The sequence below is a fragment of the Myotis daubentonii genome, chromosome 1 (assembly GCF_963259705.1).
Source record: "Myotis daubentonii chromosome 1, mMyoDau2.1, whole genome shotgun sequence".
Taxonomy (NCBI): Eukaryota; Metazoa; Chordata; class Mammalia; order Chiroptera; family Vespertilionidae; genus Myotis; species Myotis daubentonii.
The window spans coordinates 202,909,711-202,925,398 of NC_081840.1; the positions used below are offsets into that span (position 1 = coordinate 202,909,711).

The following is a 15,688-nucleotide window of genomic DNA, read 5'->3' on the forward strand; positions in this document are numbered from 1 at the left end:
GAAGGTGCAGCTGAGAGCAGTCCAGTGAGTCGCTCACCCAGTAAGTGGTAGAACCACATGGAATTCAGTATATTAAGCTCCATCGATTGAGCTCCTTCTCTTACAGCACTCAAATGTCTGTGAGGGGCCATCAGTGGAGGGGGCCTGCAGAGAGTATGCTTTGTGCACTACTCTCGGATCATCTGGGCTGCTGAAAGGCCATTAATCCTTTTTCTGCCTCGGCTACCCATGAAAAAGCTTGTGTTGAAGAAGGCAAAGAAAGAAAGCAGGGCCTGGCCAGAGTGGCTCAGTTGGTTGAGTGTCATCCCATGCACCAGGAGGTCACCATTTCGATTCCCAGTCAGGGTTGCAGGCTCCATCTCCAGTAGGGGGCATGCAGGAGGCAGTTGATCAATGATGGATGTTTCTCTCTTTCATCAATGTTTCTATATCTCTCTCCTCTCCCTTCCTCTCTATGAAATCAATAAAAACCTATTTTTAAAAAAACAATGGAAAAATATTTTTTAGGAAAGGAAGCAGGTTCTTTTTCTTTTCTTTTTTAAATTTATTGATGAGAGAGAGAGAACCATTGATTTGTTATTCTACTTATTTATACATTCATTGGTTGCTTCTTTTTTTTTAATATATATTTTATTGATTTTTCACAGAGAGGAAGGGAGAGAGACAGAGAGCTAGAAACATCGATGAGAGAGAAACATCGATCAGCTGCCTCCTGCACATCTCCCACTGGGGATATGCCCGCAACCCAGGCACATGCCCTTGACCGGAATCGAACCTGGGACCCCTCAGTCCGCAGGCCGACGCACTATCCACTGAGCCAAACCGGCTTCGGCCATTGGTTGCTTCTTGAATGTGCCCTGGCCCCTGACTAGGGATTGAACTGACAACGTTGGAATATTGGTAGGACGCTCTAACCAACTGAGCACCCCGCCAGGGCTTGGAAGTAGATTCTTAAGTTGACCATTGACTGTACCTACCCAATAGAAGATGGAATCATGGATGCTGCCAATTTTGAGCAATTTCTTTGGGAAAGAATCAAAGTGAGTGGAAAAGTGGGAATCTCAGTGGAGGGCTGTAACCATTGGAAGGAGCAAGGGCAAGATAAGGGTAATTTCTGAGGTGCCTTTTTCCAAAAGGTTTTTGAACTATCTCACCAAAAAATATTTAAGGAATAATTGACATGATTGGTTGCACATCATTGCTAACAGCAAAGATAGTTAAGTTACTTCCAGATTAACCAAGGTGAAGAAGAGGAGAAAAACAAAGATATCTGGAGTATTTCGTATAAGTTCTTTTTTTTTTTTTTTTTTTTTTTACCCCCCTACCTCCTGCCCCCCAACCCTCCCCGGCCTTCCCGCTGCAGCTCGACAATCTGTTTGAGGCAGCTCTGCCTCTGTATCTATTATTGTTCAAAAGTTTATAATGGTCTCTATTGTCCACGAATGAGTGAGATCATGTGGTATTTTTCCTTTATTGACTGGCTTATTGCACTTAGCATAATGCTCTCCAGTTCCATCCATGACGTTGCAAATGGTAAGAGTTCCTTCCTTTTTATAGCAGCATAGTATTCCATCGTGTAGATGTACCACAGTTTTCTAATCCATTCATCTACTGATGGGCACTTAGGCTGTTTCCAGATCTTAGCTATGGTGAATTGTGCTGCTATGAACATAGGGGTGCATATATCCTTTCTGATTGGTGTTTCTGGTTTCTCGTATAAGTTCTTAATAAAATTTGGGTGGAAAAACACCCTTAACCAATCACCATGTATGATTGTATCCTTACCATGTGAACCTGTTTCTGTGATTGTCTAATACAAGAGGCTCATGAGTGCAGGACCATTTCCCCACGTGAAGAGGGTCAGTTCCTTAGTCAAAACATTTAGGTAGCCCTGAACCTCCCAGGCGGCCCTTCACAGCCAGGCATGAAAGCCCTCACAAGCCCAGGTCCTTCCAGCAGTCGGGTGCCAGTCATTGCATCCAAGAAGTGTCAGGACCAGAAACAGCATAGTAATGTGCTCCCAGGAAAGTGATTCTAATTCCCTCCTCTACTGTTTGGAGGTGTAACCTCACTCCTGATGACAGGGGTGGGCCCATGACACAGACGTGGCCAACCATAGCACCATTTCCTTGAACACAGCCAGGGATCCAGGAGAAGGCAATAACCCAAGCAGGTTCAAACAGAGACCTTTCCTGAGCCTGACATCTCAATAAGGGGAAAGAGAAGTTCCAAGTCAGGAGGACTGACATTTCGGCTGCCAGTAGCCATCTTCTCTGCCATGACCCTGTGGAGAAAGCCTTTCTGCAAAATGAAGACAGAGATGAGAAACAGAGAGAGAAACAGAGAGTTCAGGCACAGGCGCTGGTGCACCCAAATCCTCATCTCGTCCTGTGAGACACCCCAGGAACAGGCTCAGCTGCAACCCCTTCTGCCTTTAAGCCTGAGGTTGGTTTTCTGTCCGCTAGAATTGACAGAGCTTTGATAAACACACTTCCAGGAACACGGAGTTCCCTCGGTGGTTAGCCACGTCTCTAGTATCTCCCCCACCTCCCTTTATTGATTAAGGTATTACAAATGTGTGCTTACCCCCCCCCCCCATCTAGTATCTTTTTTACCTGATTTAGTTCACAACTGCCCCCAATGAACATCTTGAACTTAAATCATATTATCACACATACATCCATCTCTTGAATCATGCAGAAATAAATCACCCTGAAGAAACAATGGCCCCGTACGCAGGTTAAAACATTTAGGGATCATGATTAAATGTATACAGGATAGCGATGCCATGTACACACCATACACAGTAATGATTTATAGTCTACCTGCAGAAGTGGCTACATCCCACGTATGGAATGACAAATGAGGGGCCTGTGTGGTGCCAGCTGCTTCTATTTTTTTTTTTTTTAAATGTATTTTATTGATTTTTACAGAGAAGAAGGGAGAGAGATAGAGAGTTAGAAACATCGATGAGAGAGAAACATCAATCAGCTGCCTCCTGCACATCTCCTGCTGGTGATGTGCCCGCAACCCAGGTACATGCCCTTGACCGGAATCGAACCTGGGACCTTTCAGTCCGCAAGCCGACGCTCTATCCACTGAGCCAAACCGGTTTCGGCAGCTGCTTCTATTTTAAATATATATTTTTTTATTGATTTCAGGGAGGAAGGGAGAGGGAGAGAGAGATAGAAACCTCAATGATGCGAGAGAATCATTGATGAGCTTCCTCCTGCGTGCCCCACACGGGGATCGAGCTTGCAACCCGGGCATATGCCCTGACTAGGAATCAAACCGTGACCTCCTATTTCAAAGATCAATGCTCAACCACTGAGCCATACCAGCCGGGCCCAGCTGCTTCTATTTTAGTTTGGAATATGACTTCATGGAATTTCAGCCATATTATTGGTTTTCTTTCAGGATAGCACATTTCGTATGCGCCTTTCCACGTAAGTTTACACTGGGTTTCGCAACCCTGGCGCTAGTGACCTTTTGAACCGTGTGATTCTTTGTTTTGGGTGCCGTCCTGTGTGTTGTGGGATGGTTAGCTGGCTTCCACCCACTAGATGACAGCAGCGCCTCCCTTGGTGATGATCAACACTGCTCAGGCATTGCCAAGTATTCCCTGGGAGACAAAATTAGCTGTAGCCGAGAACCCCTGATTTAAACAGATCACCAAATTTGGACATTTGGTCTTTGGAAGATACTTCGTTTTCATCACTGTCTTAAAAAAACCCCACACACTAGTTCACCGGCTATATCTTTAGACTCCCAAATAACTAAGCATGTTTCTATTGCAACTACTGAATTTGGGTCACCAGTATGTGTCTGTAACTCATTTATACACACACACACGCACACACACACACGCACACACACGCATGCATGCACATGCGCCGCACACACGCACGCGCGTGCACACACACACACATCACAGGTATCTTTCTGAACATTCACTCTCATAGGTCCTCTGATTGGACTAATCAATATTTCACAATTGCCTCAGTCACAGTAACTGAAGTCTATAATAAAGACTTCACTTAACATCTGATTCCAGTGCCTTCCCCCTGCAAACTGACCCTGCCTGTCCCCATATTTACTTCTGCACAGCACTGAAGCCAGCTCTCCACATGAGCTCACTCTCTGTTAAGGCTGCCAGATTTAGCAAATAAAGACGCAGAACACCCAGTTCAGTTTGAATTTTAGATAAACCATGAATAATCTTTTGGTATAAGTATGCCCCACATACTGCTAGACATCCTACGATGCACAAGACAGCCCAACAAGAAAGAATTATGCGGTCTATCTGTTGCATGAGACATACCCACAATTTATCTGGAAACCGTGCGTCTCTAGCCACTCCACCTGAATCCTGCTGACACGGGTCATTCTCACTAGTCTTTTCCCACCTGCTGCTTAGAACCACAGGGCACCCCCTTGACCAGAGCTGCCCTTCTGGAGAGTGTGCTGGTCAGATCCCGGGTTACTCAGTGTTCAGCCAGGTTCCACTCAGAAAATCAGAAAACAACTGGAATTTCACTGTAGAGAACTGGTTACATAGCTGGTTGAAGAGGCTCAAACAACAATCAGGAAACAATGAAGTAACTCACAGAGTAGCAAAAGCATAAAGTTTATTCCCATCCCTAGGCTAGAGGGACAAAAAAGAGGAGGTGAGTTATTGGAGCTCAGGGCTCGGGGTCACCTGGCAGAAGTTGAAACTTGAACACAGACTGATCTAGCAGAAGCAGAAGATAGAAAAAGATACAGTCCCCACCTCCACCCGAGGAGAACACCAGCGGGAGAAATGCCCTGGCTCCCCCCACCAACCACTTTCCTAACAGTGCTCCCCATTTGCCAATCCCAGCCAGAAACCAGCCGAGGGGCCTGGCACTCCAGCCAGCGCCAGGCACTCTGAGCCCCCTGGCCCGGCCCCCAGTCCTCCTTCTCCTCTTGTCAGGCCTGGGCTGTCTCTTCAGCTTCATGGAGTACAGAAGAGGGGCAATCTTTTTGTCTTTGGGATTCAGATGAAGTCTTGACAGCTACTGCCTCACTCACCAGTGCCTGCTCCGAATTTAATAGTGAGAAAAGTTTTGTTGGTTGTTTTTTTTTTTCAATCCTGATTGCCTGTACTCAGTCACCTACCTAGTTTTCCTGTGATGAGTCACACTTTTGCTGTTCCGTTTTTTCGGGTTCTGCTCTTCCTGTAAGTTGCTCCCTAGAGCTATTCACAAATGCTCTGGTTCTCCAGGGGCAGGCTTGTGGCAGCATGGCACACCCCACCTCCTTCCGAGTCAAGCGTGACCATGTGACTTGCACTGGCCGAAGAAATGTAAGCAGGAGTTAAAGCTTTAAGGGAAGGCACCTGATTTACTGCTTTTCCATTTTCCGCCTTTGGGACCATGAAAGCATTTGTCAAGATGGAGCACAGGTCCCTGTATTCATTTCCTATCGCTCCTGTGACAAATTTTCACAAATTTAATGGCTTAAAGCAATACACATTTATCACCCTATAGCTTTGGAGGTCAGCAGTCCCAAATCAGCCTCCTGGGCTAACGTCCGGGTGTCCGCGGGGCAGATTCCTTTGAGAGGCTGCAGGGAGGAATCCCGCCCTGGTGCTCATTAGTGTCCTCGGCTGCCTGCACTCCTTGGCACGCGGCCCTCTCTGACATGGCTCTAACCTCGCTCTGTCAAGGTCACATCGCCTCCTACTGCCTCTGACCCTCTTGCCTCCTTCTTTTAAAGACCCACCTGCATAATCCAAAATAATCTCCCATCGCAAGATCCTTAACTCAATCACACTGTCCAAGCACCTCTTGCCCTGTCAGGTACTAAATTCATTCACAGGTTCTGGGGACTAGACGTGGATGTCTTTCAGGGTTATTATTCTGTCTACACAGTCCCTGAGAGAGCTCAGTGAGCCGAGCCCCACCTGGCAAGCCCCACTAGACATGCAGCATGAGTAAAAAATAGACTTCTATGGCATTAAGTCACTAGGATCTAGGGGTTAGTCCAGCCGTGGGCAAACTATGGCCCACGGGCCGGATCCGGCCCGTTTGAAATGAATAAAACTAAAAAAAAAAAGACCATACCCTTTTATGTAATGATGTTTACTTTGAATTTATATTAGTTCATACAAACACTCCATCCATGCTTTTGTTCCGGCCCTCCGGTCCAGTTTAAGAACCCATTGTGGCCCTCGAGTCAAAAAGTTTGCCCACCCCTGGGTTAGTCTGTTACTGATGTGTGCTTTAGCCCACATGTACACCCTGTTTGTTTTCTATCTCCTGCTTATATTTTAAGAAAATTTAAAAATAATATAAAATGTCAAGTACGATTATTTTCTGCATAAAATACACTTTAAAAATAGCATACCATAAATAATCAATCTGTGAGCAAACCAAGGTTTGGGATTTTTGTTTGTTTTTGAACAATGGTAACTTTAGATCTGCAAAGTAGACTTAAAAAGATATATTAAATGCCTGGCTGGTGTGGCTCAGTTGGTTGGAGTGTCATCCTGTGCATGGAAGGTTCTCGGGTTCAATTCCTGGTCAGGGTACATGCCCAGGTTGCAGGTTCGATCCCCAGTCGGGGCCCGTATAGAAGGTAACCAACCTATGTTTCTTTCACATTAATTTTTTCTCTCTCTCCTCCCTTCCTCTCTCTCTAAAATCAATCAAGCAATCAATCCATCAGTATTGCATATATTCTATACCTTAACAAATTTCTCTCCTGAATCTTGAAGATTCTCTTTGTTCCAAAAAAACTAACGGGTTAGCAATGTTGATTTACTTAGATGTTGAACTGGGTGAAGGGAAGAGAGAAAACAACTCATTGAAAGATTACGAAATCCAGTCCTGTCTTTCCTAAAAGCTGGAAGTTGGAGCTTCCTGATAACTGAAATGAAAACACTTATCTGAATTTCTGAAGTACAATCCTTCCCTTAATTCCTGTAATTATGTCAAAGGTCATACAAAGGAGGGTGATGGATGTCTCACAATCTTGAAGCGCAGAGTCCAAGCAGGGCCACCACCCACACCTCCTTTTCCTAAGTCAGGACACGTAGACGTGTTGGCCTCAGTCCCAGTCAGTAGTCACCAGCTTTTTGGCCCTGTCCCTCTAATCAGTGATGTTTTCAGGACTTGCCGCCAATCGTCGTACTTTCCCAAGGTGCGACGAGCCCTATAATAAGCGCACGAACAAAAAAATAAAAAGATGATATCAAGATGAAGTTTTGAAATGCCTTGCCAGTCAGGATAGTATGCTATTACATGAGTTACTATTTCAAAACACAATATGCCCTTAAGAGGAGATTCACATTAATGATACTAGATATGAATCTAGTAGGCGTGAACCATGTTCTTGATCATTGTGAATACTTCTGTCAGACTTTTTTTTGTCAGATCTGATTTGATCCTCGTTATCTTTACCTTTTAATGTGGATAGCCAAGAGTTTGTTCTAGGAGTAAAAGTGTCTGTTTTTGTCATTGTTGTTGTTTATTTGCTTGTGCACATGTGCACATGTCATTGTTTTCACTTTAGTCCGTGGTTTCTTTGCAGCACATCTTTTGAAGTCATTTGTCTTTTTTCATGGCGTTAATTTAATTAAAGCCAGTGAATATTACCTAAAAATCGTTATGATCATAGAGCTGGGCACACACACATTGTAATACATCTTACTGTGCTGACAGCAAATCAAAGCGTGAGGAAACACCAGCCACCCCTCTGTGCCCTGGAGCTCCTACTCTTCCCTCAGGACGGCTCCACACTGGGTGTGAAACGAACAGCTCCCAAGACCATCTGACATTTAGACCAAGTGAGGCTGCCGAGCCAATGCGCGTATGTAACATCGCAACGCTCCTGGGCGGCCTGTGCCGTACCCTGTGGAACGTGAATATAAATAACTGAAATGCAGGTTTCTAAACAGAGCGATGAATGTGGGTATGTGACAGGTGACCCACAGTTTGTTCAATTAGCACTGTATTTGTTTGTTTGTTTTTAATATATTTTTATTGTTGATAGTATTACAGATATCTCCCATTCCCCCTCCTAACCTCCCCGCCCCACCCAAGGTCTTCAGTACCCTATTGCCCGTGTGCATGTATTTGAAAACAAATTACAAAGAAACTGACGCCTAGAGAGCCTGGATGACTTTCCTAAGCCCACAGCGGGTTCTTGGCAAGTAGGACCAGAAACCAGATCCTCTGGGCCTCAGGAAAACACGCTTCCCATTACACCTCGAGTGAGTAAATTTAGCCATCTCGTGACCGAATGAAGTCCTGCTCGCCTCCTTTCATCGTAACGCTATGTGATGAAGGGGAAAGACAAGCCAAGAGCAAGGAGAAGAAACAAGGAGGTGGCAGGTCCAGCTCAGGAGATGGGAGGAGACTTAGTGCTCTGCAAGATCTGAGGGGGAGCTTGTGCCTCTCAACCGTATCTCTAGCCCACATTCCTGTTGTCTCACTGACAAGGATCTTTAGACTGATCAAGGTTTCCAAAAAAAAAAAAAAGAGTTCTTTAGTGCCTCTCCTACCAGATACTCCAGACATTATATTCAAAGTCACATTGATTACATTGATACACATTGATTATATTCAAGGACAGCCCGGCAGAAAGGTGTCTGGTGTGGCAATCCGTAAGGAATGGTAACATTTCCTTGGATGTGTAATAAGATGGAGATATTTGTATTTCCCTCCTACACCAGTAGGGCTCAAATCCGGGAAGCAAGACCACCATGAGTATAATGGGATGCATTGTTTATGGTGGAGTTAGACCTCACACAATTTTGGGAGGAGCTGAGGAAGGAAAGACCCAAAAAGGACCAGAGAAAAGTCTTAACCAGCCCTGATGCAGGGGGACAAGCCAAGCGTGCTGAGCTCTCAGCTGCGGGAGGGGAGCCCAAAGGAGCTGATGGGAAGTACCTGGAAGGCTGTCACCTCTTGTGGACTCCAGCTCTGTGAGCTCCCAGCAGAGCAGCTCATGGTGGGTCTGGGCTCACGGCTGGTCAGTAGAGCTGGGAAGAAGAGCTGGACTCAGAGTAGGGAAAGCAAGAGTCAAGTGGGGCCCACTGACTCCCCTCTGGCTGTCCCTGCTGCCTCTACCAACCTTCAAATGTAACAGTACCCTGGCTGGTGTTGCTAAATGGTTAGAGCAGCGGTTCTCAACCTGTGGATCACGACCCCTTTGGGGGTCGAACGACCCTTTCACAGGAGTCGCCTAAGACCATCGGAAAACACATATATAATTACATATTGTTTTTGTGATTAATCACTATGCTTTAATTATGTTCAATTTGTAACAATGAAAATACATCCTGCATATCAGATATTTACATTATGATTCATAGCAGTAGCAAAATTACAATTATGAAGTAGCAACAAAAATAATTTTATGGTTGGGGTTCACCACAACACGAGGAACTGTATTAAAGGGTCGTGGCATTAGGAAGGTTGAGAACACTAGGTTAGAGTGTCAGCCCGCACACCGGAGGGTCTCAGGTTCGAGTCCCAGTCAAGGCCCATACCAGGGTTGCAGGTTCGATCCCCGGCCCTGGTTGGGGGCATGTGCAGGAGGCAACCAATCGATATTTCTCTCTCACATTGATGCTTCTCTCTCTCTCTCTCTCTCTCTCTCTCTCTCTCTCTCTCTCGCTCTCTCTCTCTCCTTCCTTCCCTCCCTTCCACTCTCTCTAAAAATCAATGGAAAAAATATCCTTGGGTGAGGATTAACAACAACAACAACAGAGGTAATGGCTGCTGCTTTGTTTCTGGCTCTCAAACATCACACACAGTTTTCTCGTGGCAACCATAACTCTGATCCATACAGGACCTGTATGGGTATCTGGGAAGTGTAGTTCCATTTCACTAAGCTGACAAAGCCACCACAAATACTGTGGGATGGATACTGTGCGTCCGGAAGCACCGCTGTGATAAGCTGCTTGGGGTAAAGGGAAGACAGCCAAGGCTCTAGCTGCAGTTCCAGCCCTTGATCACTGCGCTGATTTCTGAAGACCTGGGGCCGTCTGCCTGCAGGGGTTGCTTTGTGTGTGTAATATGCTAGTTTGGAGCCAAACCAGCCTCACTGAGGATGGAGGGGAGGCAACAAGGGACCCTGCAGGATTTCTTTGTTGTATTAAACAAAAAAAATTTAACTTCCATAGCTGAAAGTCTTTTTTTTTAAATATGTTTTTATTGATTTTTTAAATTATTATTTTTTTTAGAGAGAGAGAAAGAGAAGAAGATAGAGGGAGAGAGAGAAACATTGATGGGCTGCCTCCTACATGCCACCTACTGGGGATTGACCCTGAAACCCAGGCATGTGCCCTGATCGGGAATCGAACCAGTGACCTTTTGGCGCACAGAAGGACACCCAACCACTGAGCCACACTGGCCAGGACGGCTAAAAGTCTTTTTAAAAGAAAGGGTTTATTAGGCCATTGCTAACAAAAAATAAAAAATAAATAAATGCTGGTCTTGGTGAACAGAGTCTAAACCACTGGCAGCATGGCTAGGTGAGAAAGACAGTGCGTCCTGGAGTATAATCCAGGAGTTTTATACACGGATTGGGGGTGGGGAGTGGGGAGAAAGACATAAGCCGCTCTGAAAGGATTTCTCTTAGCTGCAGACAAAGGGGAGAAGCTGACTTGGGGCTCGTTCGGGGATAAAGGCAGCCCAGTCTGGGTATGAATTAGAAGTGGGGGGCTCCAGGGGACCCCTGGTGCCCGGCTGGTCGCCTTCGCAGACACAGCCACGTGGACATTCACCCTAAATTCCAACAGGTACGCAGGAAAGCGAGCAGTCTTTTGTCAGAGCGGGTGCAGTTACCAACAGGCGAGGAGTTCTGTCTCTTCCTCTCACTCCCTGGCCGCTGCAACTTGAATTTACAACATCTTAGTTTTCTTCCCTGTCAGCTGCCTTTGCCTAGAGCAGTGGTTCTCAACCTTCCTAATGCCGTGACCCTTTCAGACAGTTCCTCATGTGGTGGTGACCCCCAACCCTAAAATTATTTTCGTTGCTACTTCATAACTGTAATGTTGCTACTGTTATGAATCGTAATGTAAGTATCTGATATGCAGGGTGTATTTAGGCGAACCCTGTGAAAGGGTCGTTCGACCCCCAAAGGGGTCGCGACCCACAGGTTGAGAACCGCTGGCCTAGGGCTTCCAGAAAGGATGCAGCTCTGCTCACACCTGATTTTGGCAAATGCTATGGCCTAAATATTTGTCAAATTCATATACTGAAAGCCTAGCCGCCAGTGTAATGGGACCAGGAGATGGGCCCTTTGGGGGCGATTAGGTCAGTGATGGCGAACCTATGACACGCGTGTCAGAGGTGACACGCGAACTCATTTTTTTGGTTGATTTTTCTTTGTTAAATGGCATTTAAATATATAAAATTAAATATCAAAAATATGTCTTTGTTGTACTATGGTTGCACAGATCAAAAAACTTCTATATGTGACACGGCACCAGAGTTAAGTTAGGGTTTTTCAAAATGCTGACACGCCGAGCTCAAAAGGTTCGCCATCACTGGGTTAGGTCATGCAGGTGAAGCCCTTATCCTGGGATGAGTGCCCTTATAAAAGGGGCCTCACAGAGCTCCCCAGCCCCTCCTCCCCATGACGACAAGGAGAAAGACTGGAAGACGGCCCTCCCCCGAGCATGCTGGCATTCTGATCCCACCCTTCCAGCCTCCAGAACTGTGACGAGTAAATGTTTGCTGTTTATAAGCTACCCAGTCTGTGGTCTTTGTTAGAGTAGCCAGAAGGGACCAAGAAACCACCTCATCCAGCAGCCGCTGCCAATAGCTGCTAGATATGGGGGCACCAAGGGCCGGCCCACTGGCCTCGAGGGAAGCACTTTGTACCACCATTCCCATCCCAGAGCTCCCCAGAGCTCCCCAGAGCTGGGCCGCACCAGCTGGGGCCGACAGTTGCCCAGTTCCTTCACCTGCTGTCTGACGCTGTCCCCCTCCTTGTCTCCTGAGAGCAAGCCTCTCTTCAATAAGCCACAGGCACCTGAGTTCCTGTCTTAGGCTCTTCCTCTCAGAAGTCCCAATCTGAGATCCCTCTCTATTGCATTCTCCTCTCCAGCCACACTGCCCTTGACAAAGAGAAGAATCCTGAGATTTCCCAAGTTAAATTACAGCAGGCCCGAGGGTGGGAGGAAGAGAGCCGAAACCAACAAGAGGGCTCCCATGCCTGACTGTGTGTTTCACACAGCACAGGCGTAAAGCCGCTGCCGACTCAGCGCTACACCACAGCACAAGGGCAGTGGTTGCTAAGGAGGACAAGCCTCACCTGCGGAACCCCAGGCTCTCCCAGCAGATCCAGGGCACCGTGTCCTGGAAGTGCGCTGTGGTGTCCTATTTTACTGTAGTGTGAGGCAATTGTCACCACCAGGTATCCGTTACCGAGAAAAATAGTCCACGGGCTGGGCAATTCCGAATTGTAAAAGGTACTGCCTCATGTTTCTAAAGTTTGCCTAAAATAGATGATGCTTTGAAAAGATATAGAGAAATGTGTATATGGTGGGGGTGGAGGGGGTGGAGAGGGTCGGTGGGTTGGTTGGCTGTTTATTGGTTTGGTTTTTTAAGAAGTGGCTATTTCAAAGAGAGTTGTTGTTTTGTTCTGGAAGATTACAGCTTTAGTCCAGACTTCCACTCTTCAGAGATTCAGAAAGAGTTTAGGGGTCTTTTTCCTTCCGGAAAAACAAATCAACTTATGGGGCAAAACTTCTAAAGACAGGTTAGCACAGCTGGGATGGCTCAGTGGTTGAGCATCAACCTATGAACCAGGAGGTCCTGGTTCAATTCTGGTCAAGGGCACATGCCCGGGTTTCGGGCTCAATCCCCAGTGCGGGGCGTGCTGGAGGCAGCTGATCAATGACTCTCTCTCATCATTGATGTTTGTAACTCTCTCTCCCTCTCCCTTCCTCTCTAAAATCAATAAAATCTATTTAAAAAAATTTTAAAAAAGACAGGCTAGAATGCTGCCTAATTGTGGAAGAAGTAGGTATGACTCTGACCATGAACTCAGCTGTGTTTACCATACTCACAACAGGGATTCTGATGTTTTGTTTGCCTCATTATCCCCAGAAGCTAGAACTGAGCCTGACGCTTGGTAAGAAGTCCTCATTGGTTCTGAATTTCAAGCCTGCCTTTATCACAGCTGCCAATGGGATCCTGGGCCAGTTTTTAACCTGCCTGTGAGTCAGTTCCCTCAAGGAAAAGAGACATGAAACAATCCTGGGTTGCTGTGAGAAGTACTGAAACATCCCCCATGAAGCACTTTAACACAGTACTTGTCATTCAATATCAGCGGATTTTAAATTATCTGTATGTAGCCCAGGCTGGGTGGCTCAGTTGGTTAGAGCATCACCTCTATATACCAATGTTGTGGCAATAGGTGGAACAGCAAATCAATGTTTATCTCTCTTTTTCTCCTTTCCTCTCTCTCTCTAAAAAAAAATAAATGAACAGATAAAATTATTTATATGCATATTTTAAATAATGTTTTGCTTTAATGAAATTTTGATGTGGTAACATCATAATAATTAATATTCTCTTTTCTGAGCTTGTTAGTTCAGTAGGGTCGAGGTGAATAACTTTCATACATTTTCCTGACTGTGAACTTTAACCTAATCATTTAGAACTTTCTCGGACACACACCCATTTAATCTTGAAGATTTGTTGACTCTAGAATCAAAGATAAATGTGCTGCTGTAACTTGTCAGGAAGTCCTTACAGCCCGAGAGGTCAAAAGTTCTCTGTTTGTAATGAAAGAAGGAAATAGAAAAAAAAATGACTAAGCTGTACTAAAGATCAAAAATGGGCAGAAAACATTTCAAAAAATAAAGCCATTGGAATATTAATTGAAGTAGAGTATTAATCTAACTGAAAACCTACTTATGAAATCATATTTACCTTCTTTCTTTCAGTCAATGGCAAAGATAAATGTTGTCCTAAATCGTAATGTGTCCGATTTGTTTGAAGGGATGTATTTGTAGAGGCAACTTCTATTGTGTAGAGTTCTCCGGGGTCCTCACGTTTCTTTTCCTCTGTAACAGCCTCTGTTTTTATGGTGCTGATTTCCTGAGCGTCCAGGATAGGTGTTCGATGGAATGTCCCACCTTCGAGAGCAGCCTGGATTCTTTGTCGTGGTATTCAGATTGTTCTCACTTTTTCCATGTATTTACTGTCCTGTAGATACTCTCTGATACTTAGAAGGGCAAGGAAACAAAGCTGGTCTACAGACTGGTATAGAAATTTCCAAAGACTAAAGAGGGGAATGAGCAGAAATTAATGACCAAAGGAATATTTTTGGATTATCTCTAGATTTAATTCATTTGAGTAATCCTTGGATGAATGATCACAAGTAATTGAGAACGGGGGGGGGGGGGGGGGGGGAAAGAGCCTTGTCTGGCCGGCATGGCTCAGTGGGTTGAGCGTTGGCCTATGAACCAGGAGGTCGTAGTTCTATTCCCGGTCAGGGCACATGCCCAGGTTGTGGGCTGGATCCCCAGTGTGGGGCGTGCAGGAGGCAGCTGATCAATGATTCTCTCTCATCATTGATATTTCTAGCTTTCTCTCCCTCTCCATCCTTCTCTGAAATCAATAAAAATACTTTTTAAAATATGTTGGGGGGTTTTTTTAAAGAGAGCCTGAACAGCTTTCATTCTGAGCAAGGGCTAGGAGTTGTTAGACACAGGGCAGCTTTGTGAAAGGGATACCAATAGGCAAAGTAGGATTTTGGTTTTATTATTTTAGGTGGGGCTGTGTGGTACAAGTTCTCACTGGAGATTCCAGTCTTTCCAGAATTAGTGGAAAGCAGCCAGGCTTAGTTGCTTAGGAAACCAGCAATGTAAGACTGGTGAGTTATAAACTCAACTTGTTGCTAACTCGCAGTCACGAAACTCTTTTGAATCTTTATTCAAAGACAGTTCATTTCAATGTGCTTTAAATGCTCGGGAAATAGCCCTAGAAAAACCTTTCTTCAAACCTTTAGGTAAACAAAAACTGTTTCTATGGTATTATCAAAATAGACTGGATGCATTTCAAGATACTTCTGGCATTCATCTACTCACCAAATAGTCTATGTACCTTTTTTTTTTTTTTTATCCTCACCCGAGGAGCGGGGAAAAAGAGAGAGAGAGAGAAAAAGAAAGACATTGATGTGAGAAGCACATATAGATTGGTTGCCTCTCGCAACTCACCCTGACCCAGGCCAGGACTGAGCATGCAACTGAGGTATTTGCCCTTGACCAGGAATGGAACCCATGACCCTTTGATCTGCAGGCTGACGCTCAAACCATTAAGCCAAACCAGCTCGGGCTTATGTACCTAGTTTTGTCAGGACCTGCACATATGGTAGGTGTGAATTTTAGCTCACTTCACTAAGGGTCAAAGAAAGCCATGTTCCTTTATGTCTCAATTACAGTTGCATTTGTTCAGAGTCCCATCCACTCAGGAAACTCAATCTCGTGAGCAGGGTAGGGAGGTAACCCTTCTAGGGTCAAAAGAACGTATCTGGCACAGTCCAGAACCTGTTAGAAGGCCTTTTGACCATTATTGAGATGTACACGTTAAAATCCACATGGTCCCTTAACAGCAGTGGCCCAGGCCGGCCCTAGAGCTTTTGGAGGCTGGCCGCTCAGTGTTCACTGTACCGCCCCCCTCCGGGCACCCTGCAGCTTCTC

At 45.5% G+C, this 15,688-nt stretch overlaps 1 pseudogene; it reads left to right on the forward strand.

Annotated features, from left to right (window-relative positions):
- The first annotated feature begins 228 nt into the window (after nucleotides 1–228).
- Nucleotides 229–2,482, forward strand: LOC132213025 (large ribosomal subunit protein eL22-like; annotated as a pseudogene).
- The last annotated feature ends 13,206 nt before the right edge of the window (nucleotides 2,483–15,688 follow it).